This window comes from Heterodontus francisci, unplaced genomic scaffold (assembly GCF_036365525.1).
Source record: "Heterodontus francisci isolate sHetFra1 unplaced genomic scaffold, sHetFra1.hap1 HAP1_SCAFFOLD_78_2, whole genome shotgun sequence".
Classification (NCBI taxonomy): domain Eukaryota; kingdom Metazoa; phylum Chordata; class Chondrichthyes; order Heterodontiformes; family Heterodontidae; genus Heterodontus; species Heterodontus francisci.
Window position 1 is genome coordinate 2,350,163 of NW_027142277.1, and position 23,184 is coordinate 2,373,346.

Below are 23,184 nucleotides of genomic sequence, written 5' to 3' on the forward strand. Positions count from 1 at the left end.
GTTTTGAAGGGGATTCAGTTTGTGGGGAAGGTGTTTCAGTTTGTGGGGATGTGTTCAGGGTGTGCGGAAGGTGTTTCAGTGTGTGGGGAAGGGGTTCCAGTGTGTGGGGAAGGGTTTCACTGTGTGCGGAAGGTGTTTCAGTGTGTGGGGAAGGGGTATCAGTCTGTGGGGAAGGTGTTTCAGTATGTGCAGAAGGGGTTTCAGTGTGTGGGGAAGGGGTTTCAGTGTGTGGGGAAGGTGTTTCAGTGTGTGCGGAAGGCGTTTCAGTGTGTGCGGAAGGCGTTCCAGTGTGTGGTGAAGGGGTTTCAATGTGTGGAGATGGGGTTTCAGTGTGTGGGGAATGTGTTTCAGTATGTGGGGAAGGATTTCAGTGTGTGGGGAATGTGTTTCAGTGTGTGGTGAAAGGGTTTCAGTGTGTGGGGTAGGTGTTTCAGTGTGTGGGGAAGGTGTTTCAGTGTGTGGGGAAGGGGTTTCAGTCTGTGTGAGGAAGGTGTTTCAGTGTGTGGGGAAGGTGTTTCAGTGTGTGGGGAAGGTTTTTCAGTGTGTGCGGAAGGGGTTTCAGTGTGTGGTGAAGGGTTTCAGTGTGTGGGGAAGGGGTTTCAGTGTGTGGGGAAGTGTATGAGTGTTGTGGGGAAGGGGTTTCAGTGTGTGGTGAAGGTGTTTCAGTGTGTGGGGAAGGGTTTCAGTGTGTGGGGAATGTGTTTCAGTGTGTGCGGAAGGTGTTTCAGTGTGTGGGGAAGGTGTTTCAGTGTGTGGGGGAGGGTTTCAGTGTGTGGGGAAGGGATTTCAGTGTGTGGGGAAGGTGTTTCAGTGTGTGGGGAAGGGTTTCAGTGTTTGGGGAATGTGTTTCAGTGTTTGCGGAAGGGGTTTCAGTGTGTGGGGAAGATGTTTCAGTGTGTGGCGAAGTTGTTTCAGTATGTGCGGAAGGGGTTACAGTGTGTGGGGAAGCTGTTTCAGTGTGTGGGGAAGGTGTTTCAGTTTGTGGGGAAGGTGTTTCAGTGTGTGGGGAAGAGGTTTCACTATGAGCGGAAGGGGTTTCAGTGTGTGGGGAAGTTGTTTCAGTGTGTGGGGAAGTGTTTCAGTTTGTGGGGAAGGGGTTTCAGTGTGTTGGGAAGGGGTTTCAGTGTGTGGGGATGGGTTTCAGTTTGTGGGGATGGGTTTCATTGTGTGCAGAAGGGGTTTCAGTGTGTGGGGAAGGTGTTTCAGTGTGTTTTGAAGGGGATTCAGTGTGTGGGGAAGGTGTTCCAGTGGGAGGGGTAGGGGTTTCATTGTTTGGGGATGGTATTTCAGTGTGTGGGGAAGTTGTTTCAGTGTGTGTGGAAGGTCTTTCCGTGTGAGTGGGGAAGGGGTTTCAGTTTGTGGGGAAGGTGTTTCAGTGTGTGGGGATGAGTTTCAGGGTGTGGGGAAGGAGTTTCAGTGTGTGGGGAAGGGGTTTCAGTGTGTGGGGAAGGTGTTTCAGTGTGTGGGGATGGGTTTCAGTGTGTGCGGAAGGGGTTTCAGTGTGTGGGGAAGTGTTTCAGTGTGTGGGGTAGGGGTTTCAATGTGTGGGGAAGGGGTTTCAGTTTTTGGGGATGGGTTTCAGTTTGTGGGGATGGGTTTCATTGTGTGCGGAAGGGATTTCAGTATGTGGGGAAGTGTTTCAGTGTGTGAGGAACGGGTTTCAGTGTGTGGGGAAGGGGTTTCAGTTTTTGGGGATGGGTTTCGGTTTGTGGAGATGGGTTTCATTGTGTGCGGAAGGGGTTTCAGTGCGTGGGGAATTTGTTTCAGTGTGTGGTGAAGGGGTTTCAGTGTGTGGGGAAGGTGTTTCAGTGGGTGGGGCAGGGGTTTCACAGTGTGGTGAAGGGTTTCAGTGTGTGGGAAAGGGAATTCAGTGTGTGGGGAAGGTGTTTCAGTGTGTGGGGATGTGTTTCAGGGTGCGGGGAAGGAGTTTCAGTGTGTGGGGATCGGTTTCAGTGTGTGGGGAAGGGGTTTCAGTCTGTGGGGATGGGTTTCAGTGTGTGCGGAAGGCGTTTCAGTGTGTGGGGAAGTGTTTCAGTGTGTGGGGTAGGGGTTTCAGTGTGTGTGGAAGGGGTTTCAGTTTTTGGGGATGGGTTTCAGTTTGTGGGGATGGGTTTCATTGTGTGCGGAAGGGGTTTCATTGTGTGGGGAAGTTGTTTCAGTGTGTGTTGAAGGGGTTTCAGTGTGTGGGGAAGGTGTTTCAGTGGGTGGGGTAGGGGTTTCACAGTGTGGTGAAGGGTTTCAGTGTGTGGGAAAGGGAATTCAGTGTGTGGGCAAGGTGTTTCAGTGTGTGGGGAAGTTGTTTCAGTGTGTGGGGAAGGGGTTTCAGAGTGTGGGGAAGGTGTTTCAGTGTGTGGGGATGTGCTTCATTGTGTGGGGATGTGCTTCCGTGTGTGGGGAAGTGTTTCTGTGTGTTGGGAAGTGTTTCTGTATGTTGGGAAGGTGTTTCAGTGTGTGGGGATGGGTTTCAGTGTGTGGGGATGGGTTTCAGTGTGTGTGGAAGGGGTTTCAGTGTGTGGGAAAGGTGAGTCAGGGTGTGGGGAAGGGTTTCAGAGTGTGGGGAAGGTTTTTCATTGTGTGCGGAAGTGGTTTCAGTGAGTGGCGAAGGAGTTTCAGTGTGTGGGGAAGGAGTTTCAGTGTGTGGGGAATGGTTTCAGTGTGTGGGGAAGGTGTTTCAGAGTGTGCGGAAGGGGTTTCAGTGTGTGGGGAATGTGTTTCAGTATGTGGGGATGTGTTTCAGTGTGTGAGGATGGGGTTTCAGTGTGTGGGGAAGGTGTTTCAGTGTGTGGGGAAGGTGTTTCAGTGTGTGGGGAAGGGTTTCAGAGTGTGGGGAAGGTTTTTCAGTGTGTGCGGAAGTGGTTTCAGTGAGTGGCGAAGGAGTTTCAGTGTGTGGGGAAGGAGTTTCAGTGTGTGGGGAATGGTTTCAGTGTGTGGGGAAGGTGTTTCAGTGTGTGCGGAAGGGGTTTCAGTGTGTGGTGAAGGTGTTTCAGTGTGTTGTGAAGGTGTCTCAGTGTGTGGGGAAGGAGTTTCAGTGTGTGGGGAAGCTGTTTCAGTGTGTGGGGAAGGTGTTTCAGTGTGTGGGGAAGGGGTTTCAGTGTGTGGAAATGTGTTTCAGTGTGGGGGTGAGGGTTTCAGTGTGTGGGGAATGTGTTTCAGTGTGTGGTGAATGGGTTTCAGTGTTTGGGGAAGGGTTTCAGTCTGTGGGGAAGGGGTTTCAGTGTGTGGGGAATGTGTTTCAGTAAGTGGGGATGTGTTTCAGTGTGTGGGGATGGGGTTTCAGTGTGTGGGGAAGGTGTTTCAGTGTGTGGGGAAGGTGTTTCAGTGTGTGGGGAAGGGTTTCAGAGTGTGGGGAAGGTTTTTCAGTGTGTGCGGAAGGCGTTTCAGTGTGTGGTGAAGGGGTTTCAATGTGTGAGGATGGGGTTTCAGTTTGTGGGGAAAGTGTTTCAGTCTGTGGGGAAGGGGTTTCATTGTGTGGGGAATGAGTTTCAGTGTATGGGGATGTGTTTCAGTGTGTGGGGATGGGGTTTCAGTGTGTGGGGAAGGTGTTTCAGTGTGTGCTGAAGGGGTTTCAGTGTGTGGGTAAGGGTTCCAGTGTCTGGGGAAGGGGCTTGAATGTGTGGGAAAGGTGTTTCAGTGTGTGCGGAAGGGGTTTCAGTGTGTGGGGTCGGTGTTTCAGTGTGTGGGGAAGGTGTTTCATTGTGTGGGGAAGGGGTTTCAGTCTGTGTGAGGAAGGTGTTTCAGAGTGTGGGGAAGGTGTTTCAGTCTGTGGGGAAGGTTTTTCAGTGTGTGGGGAAGGGGTTTCAGTGTGTGATGAAGGGTTTCAGTGTGTGGGGAAGGGGTTTCTGTGTGTGGGGAAATGTATCAGTATGTGGGGAAGGTGTTTCAGTGTGTGGGGAAGGATTTCAGTGTTTGGGGTATGTGTTTCAGTGTTTGCGGAAGGGCTTTCAGTGTGTGGGGAAGTTGTTTCAGTGTGTGAGGGAGGGTTTCAGTGTGTGGGAAAGGTGTTTCAATGTGTGCGGAAGGGGTTTCACTGTGTGGTGAAAATGTTTCAGTGTGTGGGGAAGGTGTTGCAGTGTGTGGAGTAGTTGTTTCAGTGTGTGGGGAAGTTGTTTCAGTGTGTGGGGAAGCTGTTTCAGTGTGTCAGGAACGGGTTTCACTGTGTGGGAAAGGTGTTTCAGAGTGTGGGGATGGTATTTCAGTGTGTGAGGAAGGTGTTTCAGTCTGTGGGGAAGGTGTTTCAGTGTGTGAGGGGAAGGTGTATCAGTATGTGTGGGGATGTGTTTCAGTGTGTGCGGAAGGTGTTTCAGTGTGTGGGGAAGGGGTTTCAGTGAGTGGGGAATGTGTTTCAGTGTGTGGAGATGGGTTTCAGTGTGTGGGGAAGGGTTTCAGTCTGTGGGGAAGGGGTTTCAGTGTGTGGGGAATGTGTTTCAGTTTGTGCGGATGTGTTTCAGTGTGTGGGGATGGGGTTTCAGTGTGTCGGGAAGGTGTTTCAGTGTGTGGGGAAGGTGTTTCAGTGTGTGGGGAAGGGTTTCAGTGTGTGTGAGGTAGGTGTTTCAGTGTGTGCGGATGGGGTATCAGTGTGTGGGGAAGGGGTTTCAGTGTGTGGGGTATTGTTTTCAGTGTGTGGGGAAGGTGTTTCAGTGTGTGCGGAAGGGGTTTCAGTATGTGGTGAAGGTGTTTCAGTGTGTGATGAAGGTGTTCCAGTGTGTGGGGAAGGAGTTTCAGTGTGTGGGGAAGCTGTTTCAGTGTGTGGGGAGGGGGTTTCAGTGTTTGGGGAAGGTGTTTCAGTGTGTGGGGAAGGGTTCCAGTGTCTGGGGAAGGAGTCTCAATGTGTGGGAAAGGTGTTTCAGTGTGTGGGGATGGTATTTCAGTGTATGGGGAAGGGGTTTCAGTGTGTAGGGAAGGTGTTTCAGTTTGTGGGGATTTGTTCAGAGTGTGCGGAAAGTTTTTCAGTGTGTGGGGAAGGGGTTTCAGTGTGTGGGGAAGGGCTTCACTGTGTGCGGAAGGTGTTTCAGTGTGTGGGGAAGGGTTATCAGTCTGTGGGGAAGGTGTTTCAGTATGTGCGGAAGGGGTTTCAGTGTGTGGGGAAGGGGTTTCAATGCGTGGGGAAGGTGTTTCAGTGTGTGCGGAAGGCGTTTCAGTGTGTGCGGAAGGCGTTTCAGTGTGTGGTGAAGGGGTTTCAATGTGTGAGGATGGGGTTTCAGTTTGTGGGGAAAGTGTTTCAGTCAGTGTGGAAGGTGTTTCATTGTGTGGGGAATGTGTTTCAGTGTATGGGGATGTATTTCAGTGTGTGGGGATGGGGTTTCAGTGTGTGGGGAAGGTGTTTCAGTGTGTTTTGAAGGGGTTTCAGTGTGTGGGGAAGGGTTCCAGTGTCTGGGGAAGGGGTTTGAATGTGTGTGAAAGGTGTTTCAGTGTGTGCGGAAGGGGTTTCAGTGTGTGGGGAAGGGGTTTCAGTCTGTGTGAGGAAGGTGTTTCAGAGGGTGGGGAAGGTGTTTCAGTGTGTGCAGAAGGTTTTTCAGTGTGTGGGGAAGGGGTTGCAGTGTGTAGTGAAGGATTTCAGTGTGTGGGGAAGGGGTTTCAGTGTGTGGGGAAGTGTATCAGTATGTGGGGAAGGGGTTTCGGTGTGTGGGGAAGGTGTTTCAGTGTGTGGGGAAGGGTTTCAGTGTTTGGGGAATGTGTTTCAGTGTTTGCGGAAGGGCTTTCAGTGTGTGGGGAAGGTGTTTCAGTGTGTGAGGGAGGGTTTCAGTGTGTGGGAAAGGTGTTTCAATGTGTGCGGAAGTGGTTTCAGTGTGTGGTGAAAATGTTTCAGTGTGTGGGGAAGGTGTTTCAGTGTGTGGAGTAGTTGTTTCAGTGTGTGGGGAAGTTGTTTCAGTGTGTGCGGAAGCTGTTTCAGTGTGTGAGGAACGGGTTTCAGTGTGTGGGAAAGGTGTTTCAGAGTGTGGGGAAGGTATTTCAGTGTGTGGGGAAGGTGTTTCAGTCTGTGGGGAAAGTGTTTCAGTGTGTGTGGGGAAGGTGTATCAGTATGTGTGGGGATGTGTTTCAGTGTGTGCGGAAGGTGTTTCAGTGTGTGGGTAAGGGGTTTCAGTGAGTGGGGAATGTGTTTCAGTGTGTGGGGATGGGTGTCAGTGTGTGGGGAAGGGGTTTCAGTGTGTGGGGAAGGGGTTTCAGTGTGTGGGGAAGGTGTTTCAGTGTGTGGGGATGGGTTTCAGTGTGTGGGGAAGGGGTTTCAGTGTGTGGGGATGGGTTTCAGTGTGTGCGGAAGGGGTTTCAGTGTGTGGGGAAGTATTTCAGTGTGTGGGGTAGGGGTTTCAGTGTGTGTGGAAGGGGTTTCAGTTTTTGGGGATGGGTTTCAGTTTGTGGGGATGGGTTTCATTGTGTGCGGAAGGGGTTTCAGTGTGTGGGGAAGTTGTTTCAGAGTGTGGTAAAGGGAATTCAGTGTGTGGGGAAGGTGTTTCAGTGTGTGGGGAAGGTGTTTTAGTGAGTGGGGAAGTTGTTTCAGTGTGTGGGGAAGGGGTTTCAATGTATGGGAAAGGTGTTTCAGTTTGTGGGGATGTGTTCAGGGTGTGCGGAAGGTGTTTCAGTGTGTGGGGAAGGGGTTCCAGTGTGTGGGGAAGGGTTTCACTGTGTGCGGAAGGTGTTTCAGTGTGTGGGGAAGGGGTATCAGTCTGTGGGGAAGGTGTTTCAGTATGTGCAGAAGGGGTTTCAGTGTGTGGGGAAGGGTTTTCAGTGTGTGGGGAAGGTGTTTCAGTGTGTGCGGAAGGCGTTTCAGTGTGTGCGGAAGGCGTTCCAGTGTGTGGTGAAGGGGTTTCAATGTGTGGAGATGGGGTTTCAGTGTGTGGGGAATGTGTTTCAGTATGTGGGGAAGGATTTCAGTGTGTGGGGAATGTATTTCAGTGTGTGGTGAAAGGGTTTCAGTGTGTGGGGTAGGTGTTTCAGTGTGTGGGGAAGGTGTTTCAGTCTGTGTGAGGAAGGTGTTTCAGTGTGTGGGGAAGGTGTTTCAGTGTGTGGGGAAGGTTTTTCAGTGTGTGCGGAAGGGGTTTCAGTGTGTGGTGAAGGGTTTCAGTGTGTGGGGAAGGGGTTTCAGTGTGTGGGGAAGTGTATGAGTGTTGTCGGGAAGGGGTTTCAGTGTGTGGTGAAGGTGTTTCAGTGTGTGGGGAAGGGTTTCAGTGTGTGGGGAATGTGTTTCAGTGTGTGCGGAAGGTGTTTCAGTGTGTGGGGAAGGTGTTTCAGTGTGTGGGGGAGGGTTTCAGTGTGTGGGGAAGGGATTTCAGTGTGTGGGGAAGGTGTTTCAGTGTGTGGGGAAGGGTTTCAGTGTTTGGGGAATGTGTTTCAGTGTTTGCGGAAGGGGTTTCAGTGTGTGGGGAAGATGTTTCAGTGTGTGGCGAAGTTGTTTCAGTATGTGCGGAAGGGGTTACAGTGTGTGGGGAAGCTGTTTCAGTGTGTGGGGAAGGTGTTTCAGTTTGTGGGGAAGGTGTTTCAGTGTGTGGGGAAGAGGTTTCACTATGAGCGGAAGGGGTTTCAGTGTGTGGGGAAGTTGTTTCAGTGTGTGGGGAAGTGTTTCAGTTTGTGGGGAAGGGGTTTCAGTGTGTTGGGAAGGGGTTTCAGTGTGTGGGGATGGGTTTCAGTTTGTGGGGATGGGTTTAATTGTGTGCAGAAGGGGTTTCAGTGTGTGGGGAAGGTGTTTCAGTGTGTTTTGAAGGGGATTCAGTTTGTGGGGAAGGTGTTTCAGTTTGTGGGGATGTGTTCAGGGTGTGCGGAAGGTGTTTCAGTGTGTGGGGAAGGGGTTCCAGTGTGTGGGGAAGGGTTTCACTGTGTGCGGAAGGTGTTTCAGTGTGTGGGGAAGGGGTATCAGTCTGTGGGGAAGGTGTTTCAGTATGTGCAGAAGGGGTTTCAGTGTGTGGGGAAGGGGTTTCAGTGTGTGGGGAAGGTGTTTCAGTGTGTGCGGAAGGCGTTTCAGTGTGTGCGGAAGGCGTTCCAGTGTGTGGTGAAGGGGTTTCAATGTGTGGAGATGGGGTTTCAGTGTGTGGGGAATGTGTTTCAGTATGTGGGGAAGGATTTCAGTGTGTGGGGAATGTGTTTCAGTGTGTGGTGAAAGGGTTTCAGTGTGTGGGGTAGGTGTTTCAGTGTGTGGGGAAGGTGTTTCAGTGTGTGGGGAAGGGGTTTCAGTCTGTGTGAGGAAGGTGTTTCAGTGTGTGGGGAAGGTGTTTCAGTGTGTGGGGAAGGTTTTTCAGTGTGTGCGGAAGGGGTTTCAGTGTGTGGTGAAGGGTTTCAGTGTGTGGGGAAGGGGTTTCAGTGTGTGGGGAAGTGTATGAGTGTTGTGGGGAAGGGGTTTCAGTGTGTGGTGAAGGTGTTTCAGTGTGTGGGGAAGGGTTTCAGTGTGTGGGGAATGTGTTTCAGTGTGTGCGGAAGGTGTTTCAGTGTGTGGGGAAGGTGTTTCAGTGTGTGGGGGAGGGTTTCAGTGTGTGGGGAAGGGATTTCAGTGTGTGGGGAAGGTGTTTCAGTGTGTGGGGAAGGGTTTCAGTGTTTGGGGAATGTGTTTCAGTGTTTGCGGAAGGGGTTTCAGTGTGTGGGGAAGATGTTTCAGTGTGTGGCGAAGTTGTTTCAGTATGTGCGGAAGGGGTTACAGTGTGTGGGGAAGCTGTTTCAGTGTGTGGGGAAGGTGTTTCAGTTTGTGGGGAAGGTGTTTCAGTGTGTGGGGAAGAGGTTTCACTATGAGCGGAAGGGGTTTCAGTGTGTGGGGAAGTTGTTTCAGTGTGTGGGGAAGTGTTTCAGTTTGTGGGGAAGGGGTTTCAGTGTGTTGGGAAGGGGTTTCAGTGTGTGGGGATGGGTTTCAGTTTGTGGGGATGGGTTTCATTGTGTGCAGAAGGGGTTTCAGTGTGTGGGGAAGGTGTTTCAGTGTGTTTTGAAGGGGATTCAGTGTGTGGGGAAGGTGTTCCAGTGGGAGGGGTAGGGGTTTCATTGTTTGGGGATGGTATTTCAGTGTGTGGGGAAGTTGTTTCAGTGTGTGTGGAAGGTCTTTCCGTGTGAGTGGGGAAGGGGTTTCAGTTTGTGGGGAAGGTGTTTCAGTGTGTGGGGATGAGTTTCAGGGTGTGGGGAAGGAGTTTCAGTGTGTGGGGAAGGGGTTTCAGTGTGTGGGGAAGGTGTTTCAGTGTGTGGGGATGGGTTTCAGTGTGTGCGGAAGGGGTTTCAGTGTGTGGGGAAGTGTTTCAGTGTGTGGGGTAGGGGTTTCAATGTGTGGGGAAGGGGTTTCAGTTTTTGGGGATGGGTTTCAGTTTGTGGGGATGGGTTTCATTGTGTGCGGAAGGGATTTCAGTATGTGGGGAAGTGTTTCAGTGTGTGAGGAACGGGTTTCAGTGTGTGGGGAAGGGGTTTCAGTTTTTGGGGATGGGTTTCGGTTTGTGGAGATGGGTTTCATTGTGTGCGGAAGGGGTTTCAGTGCGTGGGGAATTTGTTTCAGTGTGTGGTGAAGGGGTTTCAGTGTGTGGGGAAGGTGTTTCAGTGGGTGGGGCAGGGGTTTCACAGTGTGGTGAAGGGTTTCAGTGTGTGGGAAAGGGAATTCAGTGTGTGGGGAAGGTGTTTCAGTGTGTGGGGATGTGTTTCAGGGTGCGGGGAAGGAGTTTCAGTGTGTGGGGATCGGTTTCAGTGTGTGGGGAAGGGGTTTCAGTCTGTGGGGATGGGTTTCAGTGTGTGCGGAAGGCGTTTCAGTGTGTGGGGAAGTGTTTCAGTGTGTGGGGTAGGGGTTTCAGTGTGTGTGGAAGGGGTTTCAGTTTTTGGGGATGGGTTTCAGTTTGTGGGGATGGGTTTCATTGTGTGCGGAAGGGGTTTCATTGTGTGGGGAAGTTGTTTCAGTGTGTGTTGAAGGGGTTTCAGTGTGTGGGGAAGGTGTTTCAGTGGGTGGGGTAGGGGTTTCACAGTGTGGTGAAGGGTTTCAGTGTGTGGGAAAGGGAATTCAGTGTGTGGGCAAGGTGTTTCAGTGTGTGGGGAAGTTGTTTCAGTGTGTGGGGAAGGGGTTTCAGAGTGTGGGGAAGGTGTTTCAGTGTGTGGGGATGTGCTTCATTGTGTGGGGATGTGCTTCCGTGTGTGGGGAAGTGTTTCTGTGTGTTGGGAAGTGTTTCTGTATGTTGGGAAGGTGTTTCAGTGTGTGGGGATGGGTTTCAGTGTGTGGGGATGGGTTTCAGTGTGTGTGGAAGGGGTTTCAGTGTGTGGGAAAGGTGAGTCAGGGTGTGGGGAAGGGTTTCAGAGTGTGGGGAAGGTTTTTCATTGTGTGCGGAAGTGGTTTCAGTGAGTGGCGAAGGAGTTTCAGTGTGTGGGGAAGGAGTTTCAGTGTGTGGGGAATGGTTTCAGTGTGTGGGGAAGGTGTTTCAGTGTGTGCGGAAGGGGTTTCAGTGTGTGGGGAATGTGTTTCAGTATGTGGGGATGTGTTTCAGTGTGTGAGGATGGGGTTTCAGTGTGTGGGGAAGGTGTTTCAGTGTGTGGGGAAGGTGTTTCAGTGTGTGGGGAAGGGTTTCAGAGTGTGGGGAAGGTTTTTCAGTGTGTGCGGAAGTGGTTTCAGTGAGTGGCGAAGGAGTTTCAGTGTGTGGGGAAGGAGTTTCAGTGTGTGGGGAATGGTTTCAGTGTGTGGGGAAGGTGTTTCAGTGTGTGCGGAAGGGGTTTCAGTGTGTGGTGAAGGTGTTTCAGTGTGTTGTGAAGGTGTCTCAGTGTGTGGGGAAGGAGTTTCAGTGTGTGGGGAAGCTGTTTCAGTGTGTGGGGAAGGTGTTTCAGTGTGTGGGGAAGGGGTTTCAGTGTGTGGAAATGTGTTTCAGTGTGGGGGTGAGGGTTTCAGTGTGTGGGGAATGTGTTTCAGTGTGTGGTGAATGGGTTTCAGTGTTTGGGGAAGGGTTTCAGTCTGTGGGGAAGGGGTTTCAGTGTGTGGGGAATGTGTTTCAGTAAGTGGGGATGTGTTTCAGTGTGTGGGGATGGGGTTTCAGTGTGTGGGGAAGGTGTTTCAGTGTGTGGGGAAGGTGTTTCAGTGTGTGGGGAAGGGTTTCAGAGTGTGGGGAAGGTTTTTCAGTGTGTGCGGAAGTGGTTTCAGTGTGTGGGGAAGGGGTTTCAGTGTGTGTGAGGTAGGTGTTTCAGTGTGTGCGGATGGGGTTTCAGTGTGTGGGGAAGGGGTTTCAGTGTGTGGGGAATGGTTTCAGTGTGTGGGGAAGGTGTTTCAGTGTGTGCGGAAGGGTTTTCAGTGTGTGGTGAAGGTGTTTCAGTGTGTGATGAAGGTGTTCCAGTGTGTGGTGAAGGAGTTTCAGTGTGTGGAGAAGCTGTTTCAGTGTGTGGGGAGAGGGTTTCAGTGTTTGGGGAAGGTGATTCAGTGTGTGGGGAAGGGTTCCAGTGTCTGCAGAGGGGGTTTCAATGTGTGGGAAAGCTGTTTCAGTGTGTGGGGATGGTATTTCAGTGTATGGGGAAGGGGTTTCGGTGTGTGGGGAAGGGGTTTCAGTGTGTGGGAAATGTGTTTCAGTGTGTGGGGAAGGGGTTTCAGTGTGTGGGGAAGGGGTTTCAGTGTGTGGGAAATGTGTTTCAGTGTGTGGGTGACGGTTTCAGTGTGTGGGGAATGTGTTTCAGTGCGTGGTAAATAGGTTTCAGTGTTTGGGGAAGGGTTTCAGTCTGTGGGGAAGGGGTTTCAGTGTGTGGGGAATGTGTTTCAGTATGTGGTGATGTGTTTCAGTGTGTGAGGATGGGGTTTCAGTGTGTGGGGAAGGTGTTTCAATGTGTGGGGAAGGTGTTTCAGTGTGTGGGGAAGGGTTTCAGAGTGTGGGGAAGGTTTTTCAGTGTGTGCGGAAGTGGTTTCAGTGAGTGGTGAAGGAGTTTCAGTGTGTGGGGAAGGTGTTTCAGTGTGTGGGGAATGGTTTCAGTGTGTGGGGAACGTGTTTCAGTGTGTGCGGAAGGGGTTTCAGTGTGTGGTGAAGGTGTTTCAGTGTGTGGTGAAGGTGTTTCAGAGTGTGGGGAAGGTTTTTCAGTGTGTGCGGAAGTGGTTTCAGTGTGTGGGGAAGGGGTTTCAGTGTGTGTGAGGTAGGTGTTTCAGTGTGTGCGGATGGGGTTTCAGTGTGTGGGGAAGGGGTTTCAGTGTGTGGGGAATGGTTTCAGTGTGTGGGGAAGGTGTTTCAGTGTGTGCGGAAGGGGTTTCAGTGTGTGGTGAAGGTGTTTCAGTGTGTGATGAAGGTGTTTCAGTGTGTGGGGAAGGGTTTCAGAGTGTGGGGAAGGTTTTTCAGTGTGTGCGGAAGTGGTTTCAGTGAGTGGTGAAGGAGTTTCAGTGTGTGGGGAAGGTGTTTCAGTGTGTGGGGAATGGTTTCAGTGTGTGGGGAACGTGTTTCAGTGTGTGCGGAAGGGGTTTCAGTGTGTGGTGAAGGTGTTTCAGTGTGTGGTGAAGGTGTTTCAGTGTGTGGGGAAGGAGTTTCAGTGTGTGGGGAAGCTGTTTCAGTTTGTGGGGAAGGGGTTTCAGTGTGTGGGGAAGGGGTTTCAGTGTGTGGGAAATGTGTTTCAGTGTGTGGGTGAGGGTTTCAGTGTGTGGGGAATGTGTTTCAGTGTGTGGTGAATGGGTTTCAGTGTTTGGGGAAGGGTTTCAGTCTGTGGGGAAGGGGTTTCAGTGTGTGGGGAATGTGTTTCAGTAAGTGGGGATGTGTTTCAGTGTGTGTGGATGGGGTTTCAGTGTGTGGGGAAGGTGTTTCAGTGTGTGGGGAAGGTGTTTCAGTGTGTGGGGAAGGGTTTCAGAGTGTGGGGAAGGTTTTTCAGTGTGTGCGGAAGTGGTTTCAGTGTGTGGGGAAGGGGTTTCAGTGTGTGTGAGGTAGGTGTTTCAGTGTGTGCGGATGGGGTTTCAGTGTGTGGGGAAGGGGTTTCAGTGTGTGGGGAATGGTTTCAGTGTGTGGGGAAGGTGTTTCAGTGTGTGTGAGGTAGGTGTTTCAGTGTGTGCGGATGGGGTTTCAGTGTGTGGGGAAGGGGTTTCAGTGTGTGGGGAATGGTTTCAGTGTGTGGGGAAGGTGTTTCAGTGTGTGCGGAAGGGGTTTCAGTGTGTGGTGAAGGTGTTTCAGTGTGTGATGAAGGTGTTTCAGTGTGTGGGGAAGGGTTTCAGAGTGTGGGGAAGGTTTTTCAGTGTGTGCGGAAGTGGTTTCAGTGAGTGGTGAAGGAGTTTCAGTGTGTGGGGAAGGTGTTTCAGTGTGTGGGGAATGGTTTCAGTGTGTGGGGAACGTGTTTCAGTGTGTGCGGAAGGGGTTTCAGTGTGTGGTGAAGGTGTTTCAGTGTGTGGTGAAGGTGTTTCAGTGTGTGGGGAAGGAGTTTCAGTGTGTGGGGAAGCTGTTTCAGTTTGTGGGGAAGGGGTTTCAGTGTGTGGGGAAGGGGTTTCAGTGTGTGGGAAATGTGTTTCAGTGTGTGGGTGAGGGTTTCAGTGTGTGGGGAATGTGTTTCAGTGTGTGGTGAATGGGTTTCAGTGTTTGGGGAAGGGTTTCAGTCTGTGGGGAAGGGGTTTCAGTGTGTGGGGAATGTGTTTCAGTAAGTGGGGATGTGTTTCAGTGTGTGTGGATGGGGTTTCAGTGTGTGGGGAAGGTGTTTCAGTGTGTGGGGAAGGTGTTTCAGTGTGTGGGGAAGGGTTTCAGAGTGTGGGGAAGGTTTTTCAGTGTGTGCGGAAGTGGTTTCAGTGTGTGGGGAAGGGGTTTCAGTGTGTGTGAGGTAGGTGTTTCAGTGTGTGCGGATGGGGTTTCAGTGTGTGGGGAAGGGGTTTCAGTGTGTGGGGAATGGTTTCAGTGTGTGGGGAAGGTGTTTCAGTGTGTGCGGAAGGGGTTTCAGTGTGTGGTGAAGGTGTTTCAGTGTGTGATGAAGGTGTTCCAGTGTGTGGTGAAGGAGTTTCAGTGTGTGGTGATGGGTTTCAGTGTGTGGGAAAGGGAATTCAGTGTGTGGGGAAGGTGTTTCAGTGTGTGGGAAAGGGAATTCAGTGTGTGGGGAAGGGGTTTCAGAGTGTGGGGAATGTGTTTCAGTGTGTGTGGATGTGCTTCAGTGTGTGGGGATGTGTTTCAGTGTGTGGGGAAGGGTTTCTGTGTGTTGGGAAGGTGTTTCAGTGTGTGGTGATGGGTTTCAGTGTGTGTGGAAGGGGTTTCAGTGTGTGGGAAAGGTGTTTCAGTGTGTGGGGATGTGTTTCAGGGTGTGGGGAAGGGGTTTCATTGTGTGGGGAAGGGCTTTCAGTGAATGGGGAAGGTGTTCCAGTGGGCGGGGATGTGTTGCAGTGTGTGGGCAACGTGTTTCAGTGTGTGGGGAAGGGGTTTCAGTGTGTGGGGAAGGGGTTTCAGTGTGTGGGAAATGTGTTTCAGTGTGTGGGTGAGGGTTTAAGTGTGTGGGGAATGTGTTTCAGTGTGTGATGAATAGGTTTCAGTGTTTGGGGAAGGGTTTCAGTCTGTGGGGAAGGGGTTTCAGTGTGTGGGGAATGTGTTTCAGTGTGTGGGGATGTGCTTCAGTGTGTGGGGATGGGGTTTCAGTGTGTGGGGAAGGTGTTTCAGTGTGTGGGGAAGGTGTTTCAGTGTGTGGGGAAGAGGTTTCAGTGTGTGGGGAAGAGTTTTCAGTGTGTGGGGATGGGGTTTCAGTGTGTGGGGAAGGTGTTTCAGTGTGTGCGGAAGGGGTTTCAGTGTGTGGGGAAGGTGTTTCAGTGCGTGGGGAAGGTGTTTCAGTTTGTGGGGAAGGGGTTTCACTGTGTGTGAGGAAGGTGTTTCAGTGTGTGGGGAATGGTTTCAGTGTGTGGGGAAGGTGTTTCAGTGTGTGCGGAAGGGGTTTCAGTGTGTGGTGAAGGTGTTTCAGTGTGTGGTGAAGGTGTTCCAGTGTGTGGGGAAGGAGTTCCAGTTTCTGGAGAAGGGGTTCAATGTGTGGGAAAGGTGTTTCAGTGTGTGGGGATGGTATTTCAGTGTGTGGGGAAGGGGTTTCAGTGTGTGGGGAAGGTGTTTCAGTTTGTGGGGATGTGTTCAGGGTGTGCGGAAGGTGTTTCAGTGTGTGGGGAAGGGGTTCCAGTGTGTGGGGAAGGGTTTCACTGTGTGCGGAAGGTGTTTCAGTGTGTGGGGAAGGGGTATCAGTCTGTGGGGAAGGTGTTTCAGTATGTGCGGAAGGGGTTTCAGTGTGTGGGGAAGGGGTTTCAGTGTGTGGGGAAGGTGTTTCAGTGTGTGCGGAAGGCGTTTCAGTGTGTGCGGAAGCCTTTTCAGTGTGTGGTGAAGGGGTTTCAATGAGTGGAGATGGGGTTTCAGTGTGTGGGGAATGTGTCTCAGTATGTGGGGAAGGATTTCAGTGTGTGGGGAATGTGTTTCAGTGTGTGGTGAATGGGTCTCAGTGTATGGGGAAGGGTTTCAGTGTATGGGGAAGGGTTTCAGTCTGTGGGGAAGGGGTTTCATTGTGTGGGGAATGTGTTTCAGTGTGTGGGGATGTGTTTCATTGGGTGGGGATGGGGTTTCAGTGTGTGGGGAAGGTGTTTCAGTGTGTGGGGATGTTTTTCAATGTGTGGGGATGTGCTTCAGTGTGTGGGGATTGGTTTCAGTCTGTGGGGATGGGTTTCAGTGTGTGGGAATGGGTTTCAGTGTGTGGGGAAGGTGTTTCAGTGTGTGGGGAAGAGCTTTCAGTGTGTGGGGAAGAGGTTTCAGTGTGTGGGGATGGGGTTTCAGTGTGTGGGGAAGGTGTTTCAGTGTGTGCGGAAGGGGTTTCAGTGTGTGGGGAAGGTGTTTCAGTGCGTGGGGAAGGTGTTTCAGTGTGTGGGGAAGGGGTTTCACTGTGTGTGAGGAAGGTGTTTCAGTGTGTGGGGAATGGTTTCAGTGTGTGGGGAAGGTGCTTCAGTGTGTGCGGAAGGGGTTTCAGTGTGTGGTGAAGGTGTTTCAGTGTGTGGTGAAGGTGTTCCAGTGTGTGGGGAAGGAGTTTCAGTGTGTGGGGAAGCTGTTTCAGTGCGTGGGGAGGGGGTTTCAGTGTTTGGGAAAGGTGTTTCAGTGTGTGGGGAGGGGTTCCAGTGTCTGGGGAAGGGGTTTCAATGTATGGGAAAGGTGTTTCAGTGTGTGGGGATGGTATTTCAGTGTGTGGGGAAGGGGTTTCAGTTTGTGGGGAAGGTGTTTCAGTTTGTGGGGATGTGTTCAGGGTGTGCGGAAGGTGTTTCAGTGTGTGGGGAAGGGGTTCCAGTGTGTGGGGAAGGGTTTCACTGTGTGCGGAAGGTGTTTCAGTGTGTGGGGAAGGGGTATCAGTCTGTGGGGAAGGTGTTTCAGTATGTGCAGAAGGGGTTTCAGTGTGTGGGGAAGGGGTTTCAGTGTGTGGGGAAGGTGTTTCAGTGTGTGCGGAAGGCGTTTCAGTGTGTGCGGAAGGCGTTCCAGTGTGTGGTGAAGGGGTTTCAATGTGTGGAGATGGGGTTTCAGTGTGTGGGGAATGTGTTTCAGTATGTGGGGAAGGATTTCAGTGTGTGGGGAATGTGTTTCAGTGTGTGGTGAAAGGGTTTCAGTGTGTGTGGTAGGTGTTTCAGTGTGTGGGGAAGGTGTTTCAGTGTGTGGGGAAGGGGTTTCAGTCTGTGTGAGGAAGGTGTTTCAGTGTGTGGGGAAGGTGTTTCAGTGTGTGGGGAAGGTTTTTCAGTGTGTGCGGAAGGGGTTTCAGTGTGTGGTGAAGGGTTTCAGTGTGTGGGGAAGGGGTTTCAGTGTGTGGGGAAGTGTATGAGTGTTGTGGGGAAGGGGTTTCAGTGTGTGGTGAAGGTGTTTCAGTGTGTGGGGAAGGGTTTCAGTGTGTGGGGAATGTGTTTCAGTGTGTGCGGAAGGTGTTTCAGTGTGTGGGGAAGGTGTTTCAGTGTGTGGGGGAGGGTTTCAGTGTGTGGGGAAGGGGTTTCAGTGTGTGGGGAAGGTGTTTCAGTGTGTGGGGAAGGGTTTCAGTGTTTGGGGAATGTGTTTCAGTGTTTGCGGAAGGGGTTTCAGTGTGTGGGGAAGATGTTTCAGTGTGTGGCGAAGTTGTTTCAGTATGTGCGGAAGGGGTTACAGTGTGTGGGGAAGGTGTTTCAGTGTGTGGGGAAGGTGTTTCAGTTTGTGGGGAAGGTGTTTCAGTGTGTGAGGAAGAGGTTTCACTATGAGCGGAAGGGGTTTCAGTGTGTGGGGAAGTTGTTTCAGTGTGTGGGGAAGTGTTTCAGTTTGTGGGGAAGGGGTTTCAGTGTGTTGGGAAGGGGTTTCAGTGTGTGGGGATGGGTTTCAGTTTGTGGGGATGGGTTTCATTGTGTGCAGAAGGGGTTTCAGTGTGTGGGGAAGGTGTTTCAGTGTGTTTTGAAGGGGATTCAGTGTGTGGGGAAGGTGTTCCAGTGAGAGGGGTAGGGGTTTCATTGTTTGGGGATGGTATTTCAGTGTGTGGGGAAGTTGTTTCAGTGTGTGTGGAAGGTCTTTCCGTGTGAGTGGGGAAGGGGTTTCAGTTTGTGGGGAAGGTGTTTCAGTGTGTGGGGATGTGTTTCAGGGTGTGGGGAAGGAGTTTCAGTGTGTGGGGAAGGGGTTTCAGTGTGTGGGGAAGGTGTTTCAGTGTGTGGGGATGGGTTTCAGTGTGTGCGGAAGGGGTTTCAGTGTGTGGGGAAGTGTTTCAGTGTGTGGGGTAGGGGTTTCAATGTGTGGGGAAGGGGTTTCAGTTTTTGGGGATGGGTTTCAGTTTGTGGGGATGGGTTTCATTGTGTGCGGAAGGGATTTCAGTATGTGGGGAAGTGTTTCAGTGTGTGAGGAACGGGTTTCAGTGTGTTGGGAAGGGCTTTCAGTTTTTGGGGATGGGTTTCGGTTTGTGGAGATGGGTTTCATTGTGTGCGGAAGGGGTTTCAGTGCGTGGGGAATTTGTTTCAGTGTGTGGTGAAGGGGTTTCAGTGTGTGGGGAAGGTGTTTCAGTGGGTGGGGCAGGGGTTTCACAGTGTGGTGAAGGGTTTCAGTGTGTGGGAAAGGGAATTCAGTGTGTGGGGAAGGTGTTTCAGTGTGTGGGGATGTGTTTCAGGGTGCGGGGAAGGAGTTTCAGTGTGTGGGGATCGGTTTCAGTGTGTGGGGAAGGGGTTTCAGTCTGTGGGGATGGGTTTCAGTGTGTGCGGAAGGCTTTTCAGTGTGTGGGGAAGTGTTTCAGTGTGTGGCGTAAGGGTTTCAGTGTGTGTGGAAGGGGTTTCAGTTTTTGGGGATGGGTTTCAGTTTGTGGGGATGGGTTTCACTGTGTGCGGAAGGGGTTTCATTGTGTGGGGAAGTTGTTTCAGTGTGTGTTGAAGGGGTTTCAGTGTGTGGGGAAGGTGTTTCAGTGGGTGGGGTAGGGGTTTCACAGTGTGGTGAAGGGTTTCAGTGTGTGGGAAAGGGAATTCAGTGTGTGGGCAAGGTGTTTCAGTGTGTGGGGAAGTTGTTTCAGTGTGTGGGGAAGGGGTTTCAGAGTGTGGGGAAGGTGTTTCAGTGTGTGGGGATGTGCTTCATTGTGTGGGGATGTGCTTCCGTGTGTGGGGAAGTGTTTCTGTGTGTTGGGAAGTGTTTCTGTATGTTGGGAAGGTGTTTCAGTGTGTGGGGATGGGTTTCAGTGTGTGGGGATGGGTTTCAGTGTGTGTGGAAGGGGTTTCAGTGTGTGGGAAAGGTGAGTCAGGGTGTGGGGAAGGGTTTCAGAGTGTGGGGAAGGTTTTTCATTGTGTGCGGAAGTGGTTTCAGTGAGTGGCGAAGGAGTTTCAGTGTGTGGGGAAGGAGTTTCAGTGTGTGGGGAATGGTTTCAGTGTGTGGGGAAGGTGTTTCAGTGTGTGCGGAAGGGGTTTCAGTGTGTGGGGAATGTGTTTCAGTATGTGGGGATGTGTTTCAGTGTGTGAGGATGGGGTTTCAGTGTGTGGGGAAGGTGTTTCAGTGTGTGGGGAAGGTGTTTCAGTGTGTGGGGAAGGGTTTCAGAGTGTGGGGAAGGTTTTTCAGTGTGTGCGGAAGTGGTTTCAGTGAGTGGCGAAGGAGTTTCAGTGTGTGGGGAAGGAGTTTCAGTGTGTGGGGAATGGTTTCAGTGTGTGGGGAAGGTGTTTCAGTGTGTGCGGAAGGGGTTTCAGTGTGTGGTGAAGGTGTTTCAGTGTGTTGTGAAGGTGTCTCAGTGTGTGGGGAAGGAGTTTCAGTGTGTGGGGAAGCTGTTTCAGTGTGTGGGGAAGGTGTTTCAGTGTGTGGGGAAGGGGTTTCAGTGTGTGGAAATGTGTTTCAGTGTGTGGGTGAGGGTTTCAGTGTGTGGGGAATGTGTTTCAGTGTGTGGTGAATGGGTTTCAGTGTTTGGGGAAGGGTTTCAGTCTGTGGGGAAGGGGTTTCAGTGTGTGGGGAATGTGTTTCAGTAAGTGGGGATGTGTTTCAGTGTGTGGGGATGGGGTTTCAGTGTGTGGGGAAGGTGTTTCAGTGTGTGGGGAAGGTGTTTCAGTGTGTGGGGAAGGGTTTCAGAGTGTGGGGAAGGTTTTTCAGTGTGTGCGGAAGTGTTTTCAGTGTGTGGGGAAGGGGTTTCAGTGTGTGTGAGGTAGGTGTTTCAGTGTGTGCGGATGGGGTTTCAGTGTGTGGGGAAGGAGTTTCAGTGTGTGGGGAATGGTTTCAGTGTGTGGGGAAGGTGTTTCAGTGTGTGCGGAAGGGGTTTCAGTGTGTGGTGAAGGTGTTTCAGTGTGTGATGAAGGTGTTCCAGTGTGTGATGAAGGAGTTTCAGTGTGTGGAGAAGCTGTTTCAGTGTGTGGGGAGAGGGTTTCAGTGTTTGGGGAAGGTGATTCAGTGTGTGGGGAAGGGTTCCAGTGTCTGCGGAGGGGGTTTCAATGTGTGGGAAAGCTGTTTCAGTGTGTGGGGATGGTATTTCAGTGTATGGGGAAGGGGTTTCAGTGTGTGGGGAAGGGGTTTCAGTGTGTGGGAAATGTGTTTCAGTGTGTGGGGAAGGGGTTTCAGTGTGTGGGGAAGGGGTTTCAGTGTGTGGGAAATGTGTTTCAGTGTGTGGGTGACGGTTTCAGTGTGTGGGGAATGTGTTTCAGTGCGTGGTAAATAGGTTTCAGTGTTTGGGGAAGGGTTTCAGTCTGTGGGGAAGGGGTTTCAGTGTGTGGGGAATGTGTTTCAGTATGTGGTGATGTGTTTCAGTGTGTGAGGATGGGGTTTCAGTGTGTGGGGAAAGTGTTTCAATGTGTGGGGAAGGTGTTTCAGTGTGTGGGGAAGGGTTTCAGAGTGTGGGGAAGGTTTTTCAGTGTGTGCGGAAGTGGTTTCAGTGAGTGGTGAAGGAGTTTCAGTGTGTGGGGAAGGTGTTTCAGTGTGTGGGGAATGGTTTCAGTGTGTGGGGAACGTGTTTCAGTGTGTGCGGAAGGGGTTTCAGTGTGTGGTGAAGGTGTTTCAGTGTGTGGTGAAGGTGTTTCAGTGTGTGGGGAAGGAGTTTCAGTGTGTGGGGAAGCTGTTTCAGTTTGTGGGGAAGGCGTTTCAGTGTGTGGGGAAGGGGTTTCAGTGTGTGGGAAATGTGTTTCAGTGTGTGGGTGAGGGTTTCAGTGTGTGGGGAATGTGTTTCAGTGTGTGGTGAATGGGTTTCAGTGTTTGGGGAAGGGTTTCAGTCTGTGGGGAAGGGGTTTCAGTGTGTGGGGAATGTGTTTCAGTAAGTGGGGATGTGTTTCAGTGTGTGGGGATGGGGTTTCAGTGTGTGGGGAAGGTGTTTCAGTGTGTGGGGAAGGTGTTTCAGTGTGTGGGGAAGGGTTTCAGAGTGTGGGGAAGGTTTTTCAGTGTGTGCGGAAGTGGTTTCAGTGTGTGGGGAAGGGGTTTCAGTGTGTGTGAGGTAGGTGTTTCAGTGTGTGCGGATGGGGTTTCAGTGTGTGGGGAAGGGGTTTCAGTGTGTGGGGAATGGTTTCAGTGTGTGGGGAAGGTGTTTCAGTGTGTGCGGAAGGGGTTTCAGTGTGTGGTGAAGGTGTTTCAGTGTGTGATGAAGGTGTTCCAGTGTGTGGTGAAGGAGTTTCAGTGTGTGGGGAAGCTGTTTCAGTGTGTAGGGAGAAGGTTTCAGTGTTTGGGGAAGGTGTTTCAGTCTGTGGGGAAGGGTTCCAGTGTCTGCGGAGGGGGTTTCAATGTGTGGGAAAGCTGTTTCAGTGTGTGGGGATGGTATTTCAGTGTATGGGGAAGGGGTTTCAGTATGTGGGGAAGGTGTTTCAGTTTGTGGGGATTTGTTCAGAGTGTGCGGAAGGTGTTTCAGTGTGTGGGGAAGGGGTTTCAGTGTGTGGGGAAGGGCTTCACTGTGTGCGGAAGGTGTTTCAGTGTGTGGGGAAGGGGTATCAGTCTGTGGGGAAGGTGTTTCAGTATGTGCAGAAGGGGTTTCAGTGTGTGGGGAAGGGGTTTCAATGTGTGGGGAAGGTGTTTCAGTGTGTGCGGAAGGCGTTTCAGTGTGTGCGGAAGGCGTTTCAGTGTGTGGTGAAGGGGTTTCAATGTGTGAGGATGGGGTTTCAGTTTGTGGGGAAAGTGTTTCAGTCTGTGGGGAAGGGGTTTCATTGTGTGGGGAATGAGTTTCAGTGTATGGGGATGTGTTTCAGTGTGTGGGGATGGGGTTTCAGTGTGTGGGGAAGGTGTTTCAGTGTGTGCTGAAGGGGTTTCAGTGTGTGGGTAAGGGTTCCAGTGTCTGGGGAAGGGGCTTGAATGTGTGGGAAAGGTGTTTCAGTGTGTGCGGAAGGGGTTTCAGTGTGTGGGGTCGGTGTTTCAGTGTGTGGGGAAGGTGTTTCAGTGTGTGGGGAAGGGGTTTCAGTCTGTGTGAGGAAGGTGTTTCAGAGTGTGGGGAAGGTGTTTCAGTCTGTGGGGAAGGTTTTTCAGTGTGTGGGGAAGGGGTTTCAGTGTGTGATGAAGGGTTTCAGTGTGTGGGGAAGGGGTTTCAGTGTGTGGGGAAGTGTATCAGTATGTGGGGAAGGGGTTTCAGTGTGTGGGGAAGGTGTTTCAGTGTGTGGGGAAGGATTTCAGTGTTTGGGGTATGTGTTTCAGTGTTTGCGGAAGGGCTTTCAGTGTGTGGGGAAGGTGTTTCAGTGTGTGAGGGAGGGTTTCAGTGTGTGGGAAAGGTGTTTCAATGTGTGCGGAAGGGGTTTCACTGTGTGGTGAAAATGTTTCAGTGTGTGGGGAAGGTGTTGCAGTGTGTGGAGTAGTTGTTTCAGTGTGTGGGGAAGTTGTTTCAGTGTGTGGGGAAGCTGTTTCAGTGTGTCAGGAACGGGTTTCACTGTGTGGGAAAGGTGTTTCAGAGTGTGGGGATGGTATTTCAGTGTGTGGGGAAGGTGTTTCAGTCTGTGGGGAAGGTGTTTCAGTGTGTGAGGGGAAGGTGTATCAGTATGTGTGGGGATGTGTTTCAGTGTGTGCGGAAGGTGTTTCAGTGTGTGGGGAAGGGGTTTCAGTGAGTGGGGAATGTGTTTCAGTGTGTGGAGATGGGTTTCAGTGTGTGGGGAAGGGTTTCAGTCTGTGGGGAAGGGGTTTCAGTGTGTGGGGAATGTGTTTCAGTTTGTGCGGATGTGTTTCAGTGTGTGGGGATGGGGTTTCAGTGTGTCGGGAAGGTGTTTCAGTGTGTGGGGAAGGTGTTTCAGTGTGTGGGGAAGGGTTTCAGTGTGTGTGAGGTAGGTGTTTCAGTGTGTGCGGATGGGGTATCAGTGTGTGGGGAAGGGGTTTCAGTGTGTGGGGAATGGTTTCAGTGTGTGGGGAAGGTGTTTCAGTGTGTGCGGAAGGGGTTTCAGTATGTGGTGAAGGTGTTTCAGTGTGTGATGAAGGTGTTCCAGTGTGTGGGGAAGGAGTTTCAGTGTGTGGGGAAGCTGTTTCAGTGTGTGGGGAGGGGGTATCAGTGTTTGGGGAAGGTGTTTCAGTGTGTGGGGAAGGGTTCCAGTGTCTGGGGAAGGAGTCTCAATGTGTGGGAAAGGTGTTTCAGTGTGTGGGGATGGTATTCCAGTGTATGGGGAAGGGGTTTCAGTGTGTAGGGAAGGTGTTTCAGTTTGTGGGGATTTGTTCAGAGTGTGCGGAAAGTTTTTCAGTGTGTGGGGAAGGGGTTTCAGTGTGTGGGGAAGGGCTTCACTGTGTGCGGAAGGTGTTTCAGTGTGTGGGGAAGGGTTATCAGTCTGTGGGGAAGGTGTTTCAGTATGTGCGGAAGGGGTTTCAGTGTGTGGGGAAGGGGTTTCAATGCGTGGGGAAGGTGTTTCAGTGTGTGCGGAAGGCGTTTCAGTGTGTGCGGAAGGCGTTTCAGTGTGTGGTGAAGGGGTTTCAATGTGTGAGG